The 15587-nt window shown below is 45.1% G+C and overlaps 1 long non-coding RNA gene across 2 annotated transcripts in view; it reads right to left on the bottom strand.

The window, feature by feature from the left end:
- The window catches only part of LOC146859056 (uncharacterized), a 320388-nt gene that overhangs the window by 55868 nt on the left and 248933 nt on the right, over positions 1-15587 (bottom strand). The gene's annotated exons all lie outside the window — the stretch shown is intronic.

The raw sequence follows: 15587 nt of genomic DNA, 5'->3' as shown, positions 1-15587 counted from the left end.
CAGCTCCAAAGAAGAATTCCAATTCTCACTCAAACCAGTAGAATCAGCCCACTCCCGGGCTAAGGCTTCATAAGGCGTTGAATCCCATCCGGGAATATCAATGGGCAACTTAAAAGTAGATTTTGACTTTTTAGAAAACATTGTGGAAAAGAAAAAAAAAAAAAAGGAAAAGAGAAAAAAGAAAAACTATACACACAATTATACCACAAATAATATACAAAGAAAACCACGCACACGCCGAAAGCAAACACGAGACAACACGACGCACACAGGTTTCGAAAACGGTTCGTGACGCCAAATTTTCTGCTTGGGTTGTCGGATCAGATAGAACCCGCTCAACAGAGCCTCTCTAACCCAAATCAGAACGTTACCCCCTCCCTAGGGCCTATTTACAAGAACACATATGTATATATGCATGTACCACCTAAGGACAGGGAATTCCTATTATATGGATATATATATATATATATATATATATATAGCAGCCTCGCGGTCTCAGACAGACCCAGGACTTCCTGCCCAGACGGCAGCCCCAGCCTCGCGGTCTCAAACAGACCCAGGACTTCCTACCCAGACGGCAGCCTCAGCCTCGCGGTCTCAGACAGACCCAGGACTTCCTACCCAGACGGCAGCCTCAGCCTCGCGGTCTCAGACAGACCCAGGACTTCCTACCCAGACGGCAGCCTCAGCCTCGCGGTCTCAGACAGACCCAGGACTTCCTACCCAGACGGCAGCCTCAGCCTCGCGGTCTCAGACAGACCCAGGACTTCCTACCCAGACGGCAGCCTCAGCCTCGCGGTCTCAGACAGACCCAGGACTTCCTACCCAGACGGCAGCCTCAGCCTCGCGGTCTCAGACAGACCCAGGACTTCCTACCCAGACGGCAGCCTCAGCCTCGCGGTCTCAGACAGACCCAGGACTTCCTACCCAGACGGCAGCCTCAGCCTCGCGGTCTCAGACAGACCCAGGACTTCCTACCCAGACGGCAGCCTCAGCCTCGCGGTCTCAGACAGACCCAGGACTTCCTACCCAGACGGCAGCCTTAGCACGAGCTCATCCTATTATTACCATAATACACGACAGGGGAATCAGGGTTACTATGTATCAGATCACACAAAGACCACTAGTTGAGCACAACCTGTTCTTCAGTTCGAGGGGCTCCTTCCTCCCTCATTCAGTTACCACTTACCTGATCAGGATTAACATCTGTTCATGTTAAGTAACATCTGACTAGAAGAATAGGCTACCCTCTTATACAAGAACACACAACACATGTTGACTCACTACAAACTGAATACTTTATTTAGTCACTACATACACGCTCACAGAATACATATCATATACCACCTGCAAAGGAAAGTGAAAGATTAAGTTGTACACTCTAATAAAAAGGGGTTGACGTCACCTTGGTCGTATGTAGCCTGCACTCAATGGTCATCTAGGTTTCCTTCCCGTCTGCGCCTCGGCTTCGCCTGGAAGTCACACCTCTGCAGTCACAGATCTACTCCCTTCTCTTTTCTCCGAGTCACTGGGACCTCTTCCTCATTGGCTACTCTCTTCTCTTTGGCTGCTGTGTTAGAAGAATATCTGTCTCTCGGTTTTCCTCCACCTTCAAGTTTGTCATCTGTCTTCCCTGGAATAAATGGTAGCTTTACTGCTAACGGCCAGGTGCCGCCTACGGACTAAAAGCAAGTGCCAGTATCTGCCTCAGGCTTTCACTAATATAGAGGTGCATTTTCTCATGGAAAATTCCAGCCCGTAACCTGCCGCCCACCAAATTCTTGTACCTCCCCGTGCCAAGGACACTTTCCCATCCGGCCGGCCTGATGTAGCGTCTTCGGCACGAAGAAAAATACAATCCTTCGATAAGGGCCGGTCTGAACCGGTTCTCTCCAAGCGAATAACACCTCATAACTAAAACATCCCCTGTAACCTAGAAACATCTCAAGCTGCTGGAGCAGAAAGAAAGATGGAGTCTCCCCCGTTTGAGGCCTACCAGGCCTGAATTCAACACGGCTCCATGAAATACCCTCACTACAGGGCAGGTTATCCCTAAGACTAACGAATCTATCCCCTAGGATATGTGTGCAAGCCCTAATCTATGGGGAAGAACACAGGATCATGTCGAAGTGCCTAGTAAATAGACTTCATTCACTACTCTAACCCTTAGGCTTGAATGGTAATAGACTGAAGTCACCCTAATCACCCATCAACACAATAGGGCCGGGAAAATCGAGCAGTACAGCATGTCAGCAGCGATGTCTGACCAACGGAGGTTGCTGAGGTCCATAGACCCGTCACTGACTGCAGCAGTGGGTCTCCTGCAGCGCTCCGTCCCCCCTACCCCTGCACCATCCACACTTCCCACTCCCATGCCTGTCCCAAGCACACCCAGACGTCTCCATGCACGCACCCCACCAGACACAGGCAGCACACCACCAGGGAAGGGCAAGCGCACACCTCCAGTCATGCACACACAGGGGGAAGTAGGCACACCCACTGGGTCGGGGGGCAAACGGCAGACACGCAGCCACAGTGGGAGTCCGCAGTCCTCACGTCCCACTTCCTCCAAAACCACTCCCCTTAGCTCTCCTGCCCTACAGTCGGACAAGGATACATTCACTGCCAGTGTGTCCCTCAGCCCCAGTGTGGCACCACCCCGCAAGCGGTGGAGGCAGTGCCCGGCCAGGGAAGTTGAGTCCCCCCCCTGTCCACACCCTCCCCCAGTAGCGCTGCAACCCATCCCTCCGACCCCCCCCCCCTCCTTGGGGCCTGTGGTTTATTCGGGTGTAGGGGAGATGCTGGAAGAGCTCGCAACCGTGTGCAGCGCCCTGCTAACCACCACCTTTGGCACTGCCCCACTCCCTGTGGTGGAGTTGTCCGTCCCTGCACCCACGACACCTACCCTTGCCCCTCCTGTCCTTGCGGTGCCTGGTCCTTCCCCCCCACATGATGCACCCCCTTCTGTGGATGATATGGAAGAGTGAACTGTGCAGGCAAGCTAGGGGAGACGCGTCCCCAAGTGTCCCCCACCAGGACTTCGCACATGGCCTGGCCTATGGGCCCTGTATATAGTGGACATTTCTTTAGCTATGATTTTCCATGCTGAATAAAGCATTTTGGTTTTCATTTGCACACAAATGCTTTTCTGGTCTTGCTGTTGGTGGTGCTGCTCCATGATTTGGGGTGGTGATAAAGTGTTAGGTGTCTGGGAAATGTTGTAGTGTGCTGCTCATGGGGTGGACCCTGGTATCTGTGTGCCATCACAAGGTATCTGCAAATAATCTTTGGCCATGTAAGCTCTTACTGTATGGTGACATTGTCCCAAGGTGTGTTCCTTCCTCTGTGGACCCTGACATCTTCCCTGCAGGGTGTTTCCCAATTGTTGTGCTGAGCTCTGTCTACATTTCCTGGGTGTGTGACTGATCCCTTCAACTTTGGCCATGCATGCTCAGCAATGTCTCCACCTGCATCATTTGTGGCATCCTTGGTGCTCACTGTACTTGTGTATGGAGTATATTGACATGACTTCATGTGGACATGTATCCCTTTACGCACTATGCAAGGGTGTACTCCCAGCCTCGCACACATGTGTTACGTGTTCTGCAGGGTCTTTGGGCACCTGTCTGACAATTGTGGGCATTGTATCTGTGGGTACTCCACCCTTTTCCTTCCATGGGAGGCACCAACTTGTTGGCTGCCCCAGCACCTGTACATTCCTATCAGTCCTGGAATGTGCGTGACAGTGTGTGTTCCCTTTGGGTCTCTTAGTTTAGTAGGGTGGCACATGAATATACAGTCTTGTTGCATGCTCTCACTGTGTGTATTGTGCTGCCAGTGCCAGGGGTGGGTAAGCATGTGTCATTTGTCATCACACCCACATGTGGTGTGCCATGCAGTGGGGGATGGACTTCCACCCTCATGGGAGTAGGACACTGCTGCCAGTGATGTGTTGGCATGCCACTCTCAATATAGTCGCACTTTGTGTATGCCTTCATGCACCCATGGAGTTTTGCTACTTGTAGGATGGTGTACACACCACCATGTCTCTGTCCACTGCTGGGAGGACTCTGCACCCACCCCTCCTGTGTCTGGGCACTGCTGGGAGGACTCTGCACCCACCCCTCCTGTGTCTGGGCACTGCTGGGAGGACTCTGCACCCACCCCTCATGTGTCTGGGCACTGCTGGGGCTCATGGCCACACACCCCTATGTGTCTGTCCACTGGCGTGGTACGACCCATACCCACGCTCTTAAGGCGTGGGTACGGGCCGTACCCCTACGGCACCCCAACAATGGCGGTCCGGCTTGTACCCATGCCTTTGGGACGTGGGTACCGCTAGGGAAAGTCCCAATGGCTTAAGGGTCTGGTTTCTAAGAGATCGTTGTGACGTGGGGATGGACGGATGTAGGTGACCATGCCTGTATTTAGATAGCATGGCTAATGCCTAAATAAGGACTGGGATTCTATGCCTAAATAAGGGCAATGCGAATTGTGCCTATATAAGGACATGATTTAGGAAAACCTATGTACGGACATCTAAATCGAAACACAACACCCACTCCACTTTCGAATGAACGATAATACTAAATGCTAAACATGAAATTCTAAAACTGAGTACCGCATGTTGCTAAAAACATCTGTAAAAGCATGCTAAAATAAGATTATGGTAAAAAACGTTTGCTAGACATGAAATACAAAGGTGCTATACATATTAAAGCAATGTTTCATTCTAAACATATGTTTACAGTGAATGCTAAGTGAATGAACAGAAATATATACCCATATGATTAAATGGCTCACGATTACAGAAGAAAAGGTCAAAGCCATTTTATGTCATGGTACATAAATGAAATTATGGTGAATAAAGGTGACAATGTGTCCCTGGAAGTGTTCAAAGAAGTCTGTTCTCTATGAATAGTTCTACTTTAAGCATATTACTTCACCATAAAAAGAAAAATTCAATTTTTAGAGAGAAGAAAAAATAAAACAAATTGTATGATAAAGTTCCAAGGTTTTGTCTTTGTTTTGAAAAATGAAGGCCAAATTCGTAGCTTTCCTGGTACACTGTGAGCCGAATCAAAAGTCAGTGTAAGGAGCTGGTAGACGAGGTAAGCCCAAAAGTTGTACTATGCGCTCACGACACTTCCTTTCCAGGAGAGCTTTCACCAAGGTGCTGGGAGTGACGCTGGTGGATTGGCTTGCCATAGCGTAGTAGTAGGAATAAAAACAGGATTCCTGCAACGAGTGCTAGAATTAGCGGCAGACCACCAAACACCGACTGCATGAATTTTGGAATGATTCCGAGGACTGCTTGAAAAGGTGTTCACAGTCCTGAAAATATGGTCTTAAATACATGCACAATACCGCTCATATCAGACATATTTAAGATACGTCCTAACATTTCTGTGAAATGTTTAGGGCACTTTGTACATAACAGAGCCTGTATCTCGGCCGAAGTCCTTGCAATTTGTAGAGCATAGGTTTCTTTGGCCGAGGCAGGGGCGTAACTCAGGCCCCCGCATCACCCACAGTGCGGGGAGGCCCCTGAGCTGCAGGGGACCCCTCCGCTCAGTACTCGGGCCTTAGAGCTCTGGATTAAATCCAGAATGGGGGCCCCTCTGTGTACCTTGCAGGGGGGTCCCCTCAGCTTTCGTTACGCTAGTGGGCCGAGGTCAAAGGCACGGTTTGTTGTAAAAGAATGGCTTTCATTCTGCTTAAAGTATCAATTCAAGAGATGTTCAGTGAAGGCTAAAAAGGCGACTCCCTGACTGTGTCTATTTGAGGGAACAAAACTTGCATACAGCAAGTGACCCTGGAGCCAACCGTTACCAGATATGGGATGCCTGGCATTATGCCACAACAGCTCTTATCATTCAACATGAGGTAACTCCCATTTGAAAGTTGGCCAAACGTTAGATTAATCACAGCGGCTGGTAAACCTTGCAGGTGGCAGGATAAATTTGCAGTAGAACCGCTACAGGCCCAGTGTAAACTAATATCTCGACATATGTGTAAACCGCTCAGTGGATTTTTCACAGTGTCTACTGCTAAGAAACACTTCACGCCCCCCACTCCAACATCTGTGCGTGTAAGGTAATTCACAGGATGTCTTGATGTATTCTTTACCCAACCTTTCATATTTGCCTGCTTGCATTTGTTTGAGGCAATACTGAAAATGGAAATTTGTAACAGGCAGAGTTATTTTGCCATGAATGATCGCTTCTGTAGCTGGTTCTTCTGCTACTGTAAATGGCAATTTTTCCAGTTTCTCAATGCTCAGCACTGTATACTTTGCTCCCCTTTGTGCCAGTTCGAACTGTTTATCAGTGAGATTGTATTCTGAAAACAGAGATGATGTGTTGATGAAACGCCAAGGCACATAGCCTGCACGCAAGTTTTGTAGTGTCCAGCCTAATAACAGAATAGAACGTAATTGAGAATGGCCTTGTCGCAGCAGGACCAAATCTTGTTCCACAATGTCTATAGCAGAGGATACAATGTTGCCCAGTGAATATATCCTGGATGACAGAGTCGTTAACCCATTGTCGACCACAGCGAGAGATTTCTCTAAATTAATAGGATCAATTTATCGTATTCTTTCTGCGGTGTCTGCTTGGGTAACCTTCCATATTTCATTAAAAGCGGCATAGATGCCTGCATATATGAAACGTTTTTGACGTGGTTTTCTTGGACCTAGCAAGAAATCCCTAAGGTCTGCGCCTTCTTTAAGTAAAGATAAGTGTTGTTTCACATCCTCTAGTGTAGATTTCTGTATCCAAGCAAGCCATAATTTTCCTACACGGTATGTTGTTACGACACCTCTTTGCTGTCTTTGAACATAACATGGGTCTGGCCTATTGATTTTAAAACCCTGTATTCTGTTCAGGAATCTTTCTTGACAGATGTTTGTGTCTATGGGCCAAGGCAACCATTTTTCCCATTCAGGATCTGCTCGGATGTTTTGTAAAATGGTATGTACGTCGACCTCCCCCTGTGTAGTGCTATTACTTGCAGGTGTAGGTATGGGCGGTGTGTTCATGTCTTTGATCTTGGCTAAGCCAAGGCAAGATGTTTGTAGGACAGTGTCATTCAAAAACATTATTTGCTGTGGGATGATGCAGGCTCTAAACAAAACTTCTATCCCCTGCACTTGCCAATCTTTTGTACCCGAGACAGATATTGTGTCAATTGTGTCTTTCCAAAAGTCGAAACCCTGCCTAGACAGTTGGGCAATAAAGGCTGCAGAATAAATCTGTTTTGTATTGGTTAACATATTTTTCGCTCCGGTTTTGTTCACATTCTTAAAGTAAAACGTTTCCGATTGGATGTATTGTACCCTGAAAAATATGGAAACTTCATTGCAAACGTTTTTGAGCTACCCCTTAGTGGTGTAGGACAATGTTCCCATTGGTTATACATAATACATTTCTAGGTGTTGCAGATTTATGCAAGAAATGACGACCATAGTGATTTTAATAATAAAGCTGTTCATAGTCTGTTGAACCCTCTAAGTATTCATGGTTAGAGAATGCAGCAGACCTTTCTAGAGCAGACATAATGTTATTAACAGTTTCAAAGTCCCAATCATCAGAAAAGGTTCTGGAGGTAATAAAGTCACTTAATGAAATCTTAAATAAGTGTGGAATCTTCAAAAGTTCCGACGGGCCGAATATATCATAATCCGTTTTGTCCCAAACTATACCATCTTTTATAGGAACGGCTGTGATGTTCACTGCTGACAAGTCTCTTGCTTCACGATGGGATGATTTGTGTGGTTTCAAAAGTAAGTTCACATTTCTACTTTCTGTGTCCAAGTGAATATATCTTCCATTTATCAGCATACTCAGAGTCATTACTAAAGCTAGCCAAAGCAGAAAGAAAAGTATTCCAGAAATAATCCATAGTTCAATCCATGGTGAAACCAGAAAAGTATTTTCCAGTAGATGAAAAAAGTCTTGTGCTTGTTTTTTGAAAGTTCTGTTGGCTGGCATAGTTTCCGGCTCGCTTGGATCCTCAGAAAACATATCAAAGTTAATGAAATAGCCAGAGGCAGTTCTGTCAATGGTTGAAATTGCATCAGGATTCATTTAAATCACTGGCACCAGTTGATCACGTGTTACGTTGGTGTAGACAGGTGTATCAGGACGAACTGTTATTTGGGCTTCAAGAGGAATGAGTTCCATAGCATTGTTGCTGAGTCCTTCATTTCTTACTGCTGACTCCTCGATGGTGATGAGTAAGCCTGGGCGAAGCACTACGCTACGCTCACGTAGTTTGCGAAGTTCACGCTACTTCGCATTACGCGAACTGCACGTAGCACAGTGTGAACACGCGTAGCGTAGCGTAGTGTTGCGTAGTGCTGCGGTCATTTTTTGCTTGCTCGCGGTCCTCAACGTCAAGTTGGCGACCGCGAGCAAGCAAAATGACATCCCGGCGAGACTTTTTCCTTGTTCGCGATCAGCAACATCAAGTTGGCGATCGCGAGCATGGAAAATAAACCTCCCGGCGAGATTCCCAACGTGAGGAGGTCAGGTTTCTCATTGCGAGGGATCGCGTATGCTCGCGACCGCTCGCATTGAGAAACTACCAGTTCGCGTTGAGAAAGCTGCCGCTCGAGTAAAAATCGACTCGAGCAGCAGAAAACTACAGCTCGCACTGTGCAAGATGCCATTTTCAATGATTGCACAGTGCCGGTTGCTTGTCCGCACTGTACAATCATTGAAAACAACATCTTGCACAGTGCGAACATGTTACTACGCAGTTCACGAAGTGCTACGCATAGCTCGCGTAGTGCGAACTTCATTTTGCGTAGCTTCGCCAAGTGCTACTTCGCGAACTACGCCCACCCTTAGTGATGAGTCTTTGAACCGCTTGAATGGTAGCTAGAGGAGTGCATCTGCTACTTGGTCGGAGTCCACAAGGCCTACTGCTTAGTATTGGCCACATAGTGTGGTTTGATGAGGTCAATTGACACAAATCTTTTCCCATTTTTTTCCAGCAAGGGGTGGCAGAAGTACTGTTCTTCTTCTGTGGATGGCTAGGACAGGTACTTGTCTGTAAGAAGGCCCAAATTCCTTCTTGTCCGTGATCTTCTCTCTGACTAGATACCCAAGATTTGGGATCCAGACAGGCCTTGCTGGGACGGCTGGAATTTCCCCAGTGGTGGTTGGCTTCAGGAACACGTTGCTTTGTTTCGATCTTAGTTCAGTCAAGTCCTGTAAAACAGCCAAACGATCTTTGATAACAAATGGTTTATTTTCCACCACTGTGCCTTTACATTCGAGATCTGAAACCCACATTCTTATCCCAAATAGGACCTCATATGGACTGACCGCCCCTAAAGAATTTCTTGGCAAATTGTTTAATGAGTTTTGGACCCCATAAAGATGTTTGACCCACCCATCACCTGAACCTAATACCCTAGCTGTTATAGACTGCTTTATGTCCCGGTTCTTCCTTTCCACAACAGAATTTCCCTCAGGATGAAATGGAGAGGAGTACCGCAATGCAACGCCCAAACTAGCCATGGCTTCTTTGTAAGCTCGAGAGCTAAACGCAGTGCTCTGGTCAGAATGTAGTGTGCCAATTGTGCATGTGCCGATAAAGACTCTCAAATCTTTTATAACAGTTTGAGCGTCAGCCGAGTGCTGAGGCCACATCCATAGGAGCCTTAATTTAATGATTTAGGGATTGCATTTGTCCAAACGGATGCCTGCGCGTATATAGTAGGCCTGGGCGAAAATTTTGTTCTGTTTGCGGAAATTGCAATAATTTGACATTTTCGCGTTCCGCGGAAAGCGCGAAAATGACAAAATTTCCGCATTCCGCAGCTTAGCGATAAATTGGTTCTTGCTCGCGCTGTAAAATAATACAGTCTCGCGTGATCGCCTTACCTGAATCCCTGCATTCGCCGACAAGTTTTCTTGATCCGGTCGCGTTCTCCATGAGATGTTGTATTGTTTTTAGCCATTTGCGCTGTCTCGTGTCAGTTCGCGCCCGCAGTGACGTCATGCGTCGCGCGATCACGTCTTTCTTCTCGCGATCATGCACCACGAGACAACTGAAAACAAGATGGCCGCGCCCGCGAGCAACCACATGGGTAAGTTGGCGAGCCGCAACCATGCAGAAAATCTTGCGAACATGTGGGAAAAAAACTTCCGCATCTTCGCGATATTTCCGCGTGTTTGCGATAATTTTTAACATTTTCGCGATAATTTGCGAAAGTGGATTTCGCAAATTCCGCCCACCCCTAGTAGATAGTCTAATGCTGTCTAACAATGGTGTCTGTACTGGGCAGGCTACTTCACAGCCTGGTGTCTGGTGGCATTCTGCACTGCATTCTCTATTGCAGTCTATGCAGTTATTGATGAAGATGTGAATCAGTGTATTCATTCCAGGCCACCAGTACATCTCTTTTAATGTTAATATGGATTTAGAGATCCCCTGATGTGACAGACCCTCTCCCAGATGTGCTTCATAAATCAAAGCTGCTCTACTTTCCATGTTTGGAATTACCCTATCCCACACTCCAGGGATTTGAGCAAACAGAACGTTGTTCGCATCAATTATATACGAGTGGAAATTTTTTAGGTAATGCTGCATCACTGCCTTTGCTTGAAGCATTGACAGCCAATAATATCTCACTGTCTATTCCCGTTTTTGAACGAGTGATCGCAGCTACGGAAGCCGTTTCCACAGCCCCCTTCGCGGCTTTGTCAGCCAATGAATTCCCTGCAACATGAACGCCATCACGTTGATGACTCAACGTGTGTATCACGTGGGTGTTTTATAGTGCGTCTTGCAATTGAACTACTTGTTCCCAAAGCATTTTATGCTTGATTGTGCCACCTTTTGCATCTTTGAAACCATTTTGAAGCCAATTCTGTAAATATTCATTATATGATTGTCACAGTAAAAAGAATCGCACACTATAAGTGTGGGTAATTCGCGATCCGTATTTTAAAGTGCCAATTTGAATGCTTGTAGTTCAGCTCGCTGAGCTGTACAATCTCCTAGAGATTGTGTTTTAGTGACCATGGTCGGAATTTACCATCGCTCATGCGACCTTTAACGATTGCGCACACTGCACTGTAAGCTTGCTTACTTTCCGTAGCGGGTTGTGCTGATCCGTCAGTATAAATTATAAATTCGTACTGAGCAAGAGGGAGAATCTCAATAGGCAGAGGACATTCATGTTCATATTGCAGGAATGCTTGTGTTTTTAAATAAGGATCAAAATCATATTCAACATCTGTTGCAGCAAGAGAATTAACCCATTGTATCCATCTTGGATGTAAAGCTTTTGCATTTGGAATGCTCTCTTTTGTAACTGCCTCTAAGGCTGGTACCGGGGTCACGACAATAATGCGTTTCCCCTGAGCTAGAGCTCTTTCTTTTGCTACTGCAGTTTGAACTGCTGTCAGAATTTTTTCTGTCGAAGTAGAGCGCATTTCCGCTTGTGTATACAAATGTGATTTGTATGCAATTGGTACTTTTTCACCTTCATTAAAAGTTAAGTAGGTGAAGCTGCATTGACCCGAAATTATTCGGATCACTAAATTGCATGTATTTACGCGTGTTTGTAAGTGATTTGTTGCTAACATATCAGCTTGAAGTGAACGTAGGAGATCTGTGTGTTCCTGTGTCCAATTTTTGATTTTGAAATCAGGTTTGATTAATTCGTAGCGACGTTTAACCCTTTCTTCGTAATTTAGAATGTAAGTTTTTCCAAAATTCAGGAAACCTAGTATCGACTGTAAGTTTTTCAGCGTTTTTGGAGGTTGGAGCAGCGCACACTTTTCTAAAAAGTTAGCTGCCAGGCTTTTGCCTTCACTTATAGGTCATATCCTAGGAAAAGGACATTGAGATGGGCAATTCTTGATTTTTTAAAATTTAATTTGTAGCCCTCAGAGGCGAAGCCCAGTATAATGGTATTTACCCTGTTCAAGTGCCTATCCAGGTCATCGTCTGTCAGATAGATATCATCGACATATGACAATGCCTCTTCATCATAAATTTGTAGTAACTCTGTTACTCTTGCTGATAAAAACCCCGGGCTGTTCTTGAACCCTTGAGGGAGTCGGCAAAAGTGACGCTGGGTCCCCATTATTGAGAAAGCAGTCAAGTACCTACTTTCAGGTGCTATGTTTTGACAAAAGAACCCATTTGAAATGTCTAATGAGGTTTTATATTTTTTACGTACAATGTTATTAATTAATGTTGTACTGTGTGCATTTTGCACTGCAAATGTCTTAGAACAAGTGTTTAGGTGTCTGTAATCAAAAGCTAGACAATATGTATTGTCTGGTTTGGAGACAGGAAACAAAGGATTGTTCATTGAGGAGGTGCATGTTTCAATCACCCGTTGGTATTCAAGTTGATATAAGATCTCCCTGACCTGTTTTTTAGCTTCTTGCTTATTGGGTACTGTCTTTGTGCAGTAGGTTGATTTTTTAACTGTATCTTGTGGTGAGGTGAGTCCTCATCCCATCCTACATGATTTTTGCATAATGCTGGGGCCATTTCCTGGCATATGTATATTTTAGGTGTATTGGAGCATGGTTGGAGAAGGCTGGCATAATGATGTCTTCGCCATGTGGGCACACCCTGACAAATTCTGGTGGCCAGTCCTGTTCTGTTCAGTCCTGTTCATAACCCCTTGCTAGTTTCTCCCAAAAAAGTGCTCTCACTTTTCTTGGTATGTCTCCCTCCATCCGCAGTGTTATTTCATATGACCTTTGTGGAGTACTAACCCTGGTGTCGACAGTCTCAACTGTGATGTACTCATTCAAGTCCACTATCTCCAGAGGTTCCTTCAGGTTCTGGCGAGCTATTGTTACTTCTGCTGCACTGTCCAGCATTGTCTGAGCCCATTCTTCGTTCTTGAGTTTTGTTCTCAGAATTCATGCATGTCTGATCTTCAGACCTGCTACCTTCTTCTTAGTGAATTGAGTTTTTTTTTTTTTTCTGAATGTGTTGTTCGTCTTTGGACTTTACGCGTTCTTCTTTGTGATCTGATCGTCCTCTTCTTTCGGATGTCTGTGACGATATCTGAAAGGTACGAGAGGAACGTGTATCAGTATCTTGATACCTGTCAGGTTTTCTCAAATTACCCCTATTCCTGAGGTTATACCTCCTTTCAGAGGGCTATTTTTGAGGAGACCTACCTCAGGATTGAGAACGTTTCTCTTTTGAATGTTGTTTGTTATTTTCCCACTTCTTTTTAGAAGATGTAGGATTGTGTTTAACAGAGTCCTTCTCAGGACCTTCAGACAGTTGTGGTTTAACTGGTTTCCCACCCAAACCATCTCTGCCTAATTCTTCATAGGATTTTTCTATTATTCTGGGTAGTTCTTGTTGATGTTCCGTTACATCAAATTCCATTAAGCGTTGGCGGATCGCTACTGATGCTGCCTCCCCTTTAATATTAGGTAATATTATTGTTGAGACCTGGTCGAAGTTTTGTAGTAATTTCATACCTAAATTCAGAGCAGGCTCTGCCCCGTATTCATTTTGAATTTGTTTCAGGACATCGGGTATTACCGCAATAGACGGAACGCCATGTGTTTTAGTATAGATGGCAGCAAAGACTGTGCCCCAAGTGGTGCAGTCTTCCAGATGTGGTGTGATCCCCATTGGTAAACAGCTTGTTAGGATTCTATGTTTCTCATAAGGGCTAGTATTAGGAAATACTGCTTCGATTTGAGTAATTTTTTGAGCTTTCCAGAATGGAATCTGTTCACGTTTTGTGGGCATTTTACCCATGACTGCGGGTAAAGTCCGTGGAGTAATTTTTTGTGTATTCCCCTGGTGAGGGGTTTGATTTGGAATGGGTAATGGTGGTTGGACTGTGAAAGTCCGCATGACATATTGGACTGTCTGTAAATTTTTATTAACTCTTTTAGTTGAGTGAGCAATTCATCGTCTGACATCTCTTCAATGTCAGGATGAGAAGTGTAGCCGGCTAAAATCGGCCATGTTTCTCCTGGTCTACCTAGTGGACCGAGCCTGGTAATGTGATTGTAATGTTTTAGGGCGCCTTTAAACCAGAGATTATGTTCCTGGTATGTGAGTGGAATTTCAACATCCTTGAAGGGAATATATTCCTCAGGTGGTTCATCTTCTTTATAGAAGTGAAACACTTTTGTTACTGGATTTGATTCTGGGAATACTATCCATGAATAGAATATCTCTGCCTGAAAAGATTCATGTGCCTCTATCATGAAAACTGCTCTACCACCTCTTGATGTTAGGCCATGTTTTATAAGTTTTAGAGTGATGGCTCTCCTTAAATTTGGATGAATGTTTAGAACACCCTCATCGGCTTCATTTAAACCTGTAAGATTAAAAGCTGTTACGACTTGGTCAGTCGTAGCCTCACCGGTCACAGTATTATTATCCCCGTTTTGGGACATTGTTTTTGACAAATGTAGAACAAGTTTCAAAGAAACAAACATAAGGTGCACAATATTTTGGAACACTGTATCCTTCAACGTTGAACAAACCAAACAGCTAATACATAGGATTTTCTTCCTACTCAGCTATGGCGGATTTTAACCCTACGCACTCCAGACGTCCTATGGAATATTATGAGTAGGGGTCTCTGAGAAAAGCACGACTGAGTTACTTCAGTATCTAGCGTTAAATTAGTGCCTTACCAAACACGTTGGGTGCCATGTAGTGTAGTTCCTATTTCCATTATAGGCTCTGCGCATTGGAATAATATACACTATAGTTGTGGCATAGGACTGAGGTCAGTATGCCTCTATCGAGTACATTAAACTTAATTACTTTGTGTGCCAGCTAACTCAGAGGCCACTAGAAACTCCTTGAATAAACAAGAAGGGAGTAGTTTCTGGTAACCGCATAACCATGACAACTTTGTTTCCCTTAGAATCGGAACATGGCTCAGAATCGTGGAAACAACAGATAACAGTTTCACTCAGTCAATCGTGCATGCTTAGTTTCTTCAGAGTTACACAGAAATAGATAGACGGGCGTTTCAATAAAAGGATTTATTGAACAGTCTGGTTTCTCGTGTAAGAGATATGAGCTGTTACAATCACAAGACAGTATGCAAGATATAATACGTACAGCGTAAGCATAAGAAGAAATAATACTGCAACAGCATTGTCTTCTAGCTATGACATATATTCATATACACATACATAAATAACATAGGCTAAAAAGTGGATACTCGTTTGATACTTCTAAATAGTTCTACCCCAGTGTACCTAACCTAAGTGTAGTACAAGGTAAGAAGTAGGTGCCAAATTCTATAGTATGGTAAGCTATAGTTTTGCATATGCCAAAAGTCCCTCTAGGTTCTAGTCAGCTCCATACCTTAGAATGAGAGAGGTGGGAATCTCTTTCCTGGTCTCAAACTCTAACACCCCGCGAAGGGAGTCAGAACACTGGAAGCTAGATTCTCTGCGAGAAGGGATGACAGGGTCTGGTCAGTGCGTCAGGCGGGGACTCGAATTCTTCCGAACTTGCCGTGGCGAGCCATATCGAGCTGTGCAGCCGAGCCGTGGTTTGCCATGGTAAGGGAAGGTATATTTATACCTGAAAGGTGCTTAGGAGAA

This window comes from Triturus cristatus, chromosome 3_2, assembly GCF_964204655.1.
Source record: "Triturus cristatus chromosome 3_2, aTriCri1.1, whole genome shotgun sequence".
Taxonomy (NCBI): domain Eukaryota; kingdom Metazoa; phylum Chordata; class Amphibia; order Caudata; family Salamandridae; genus Triturus; species Triturus cristatus.
This window is presented reverse-complemented; position numbering and strand designations above follow the sequence as displayed.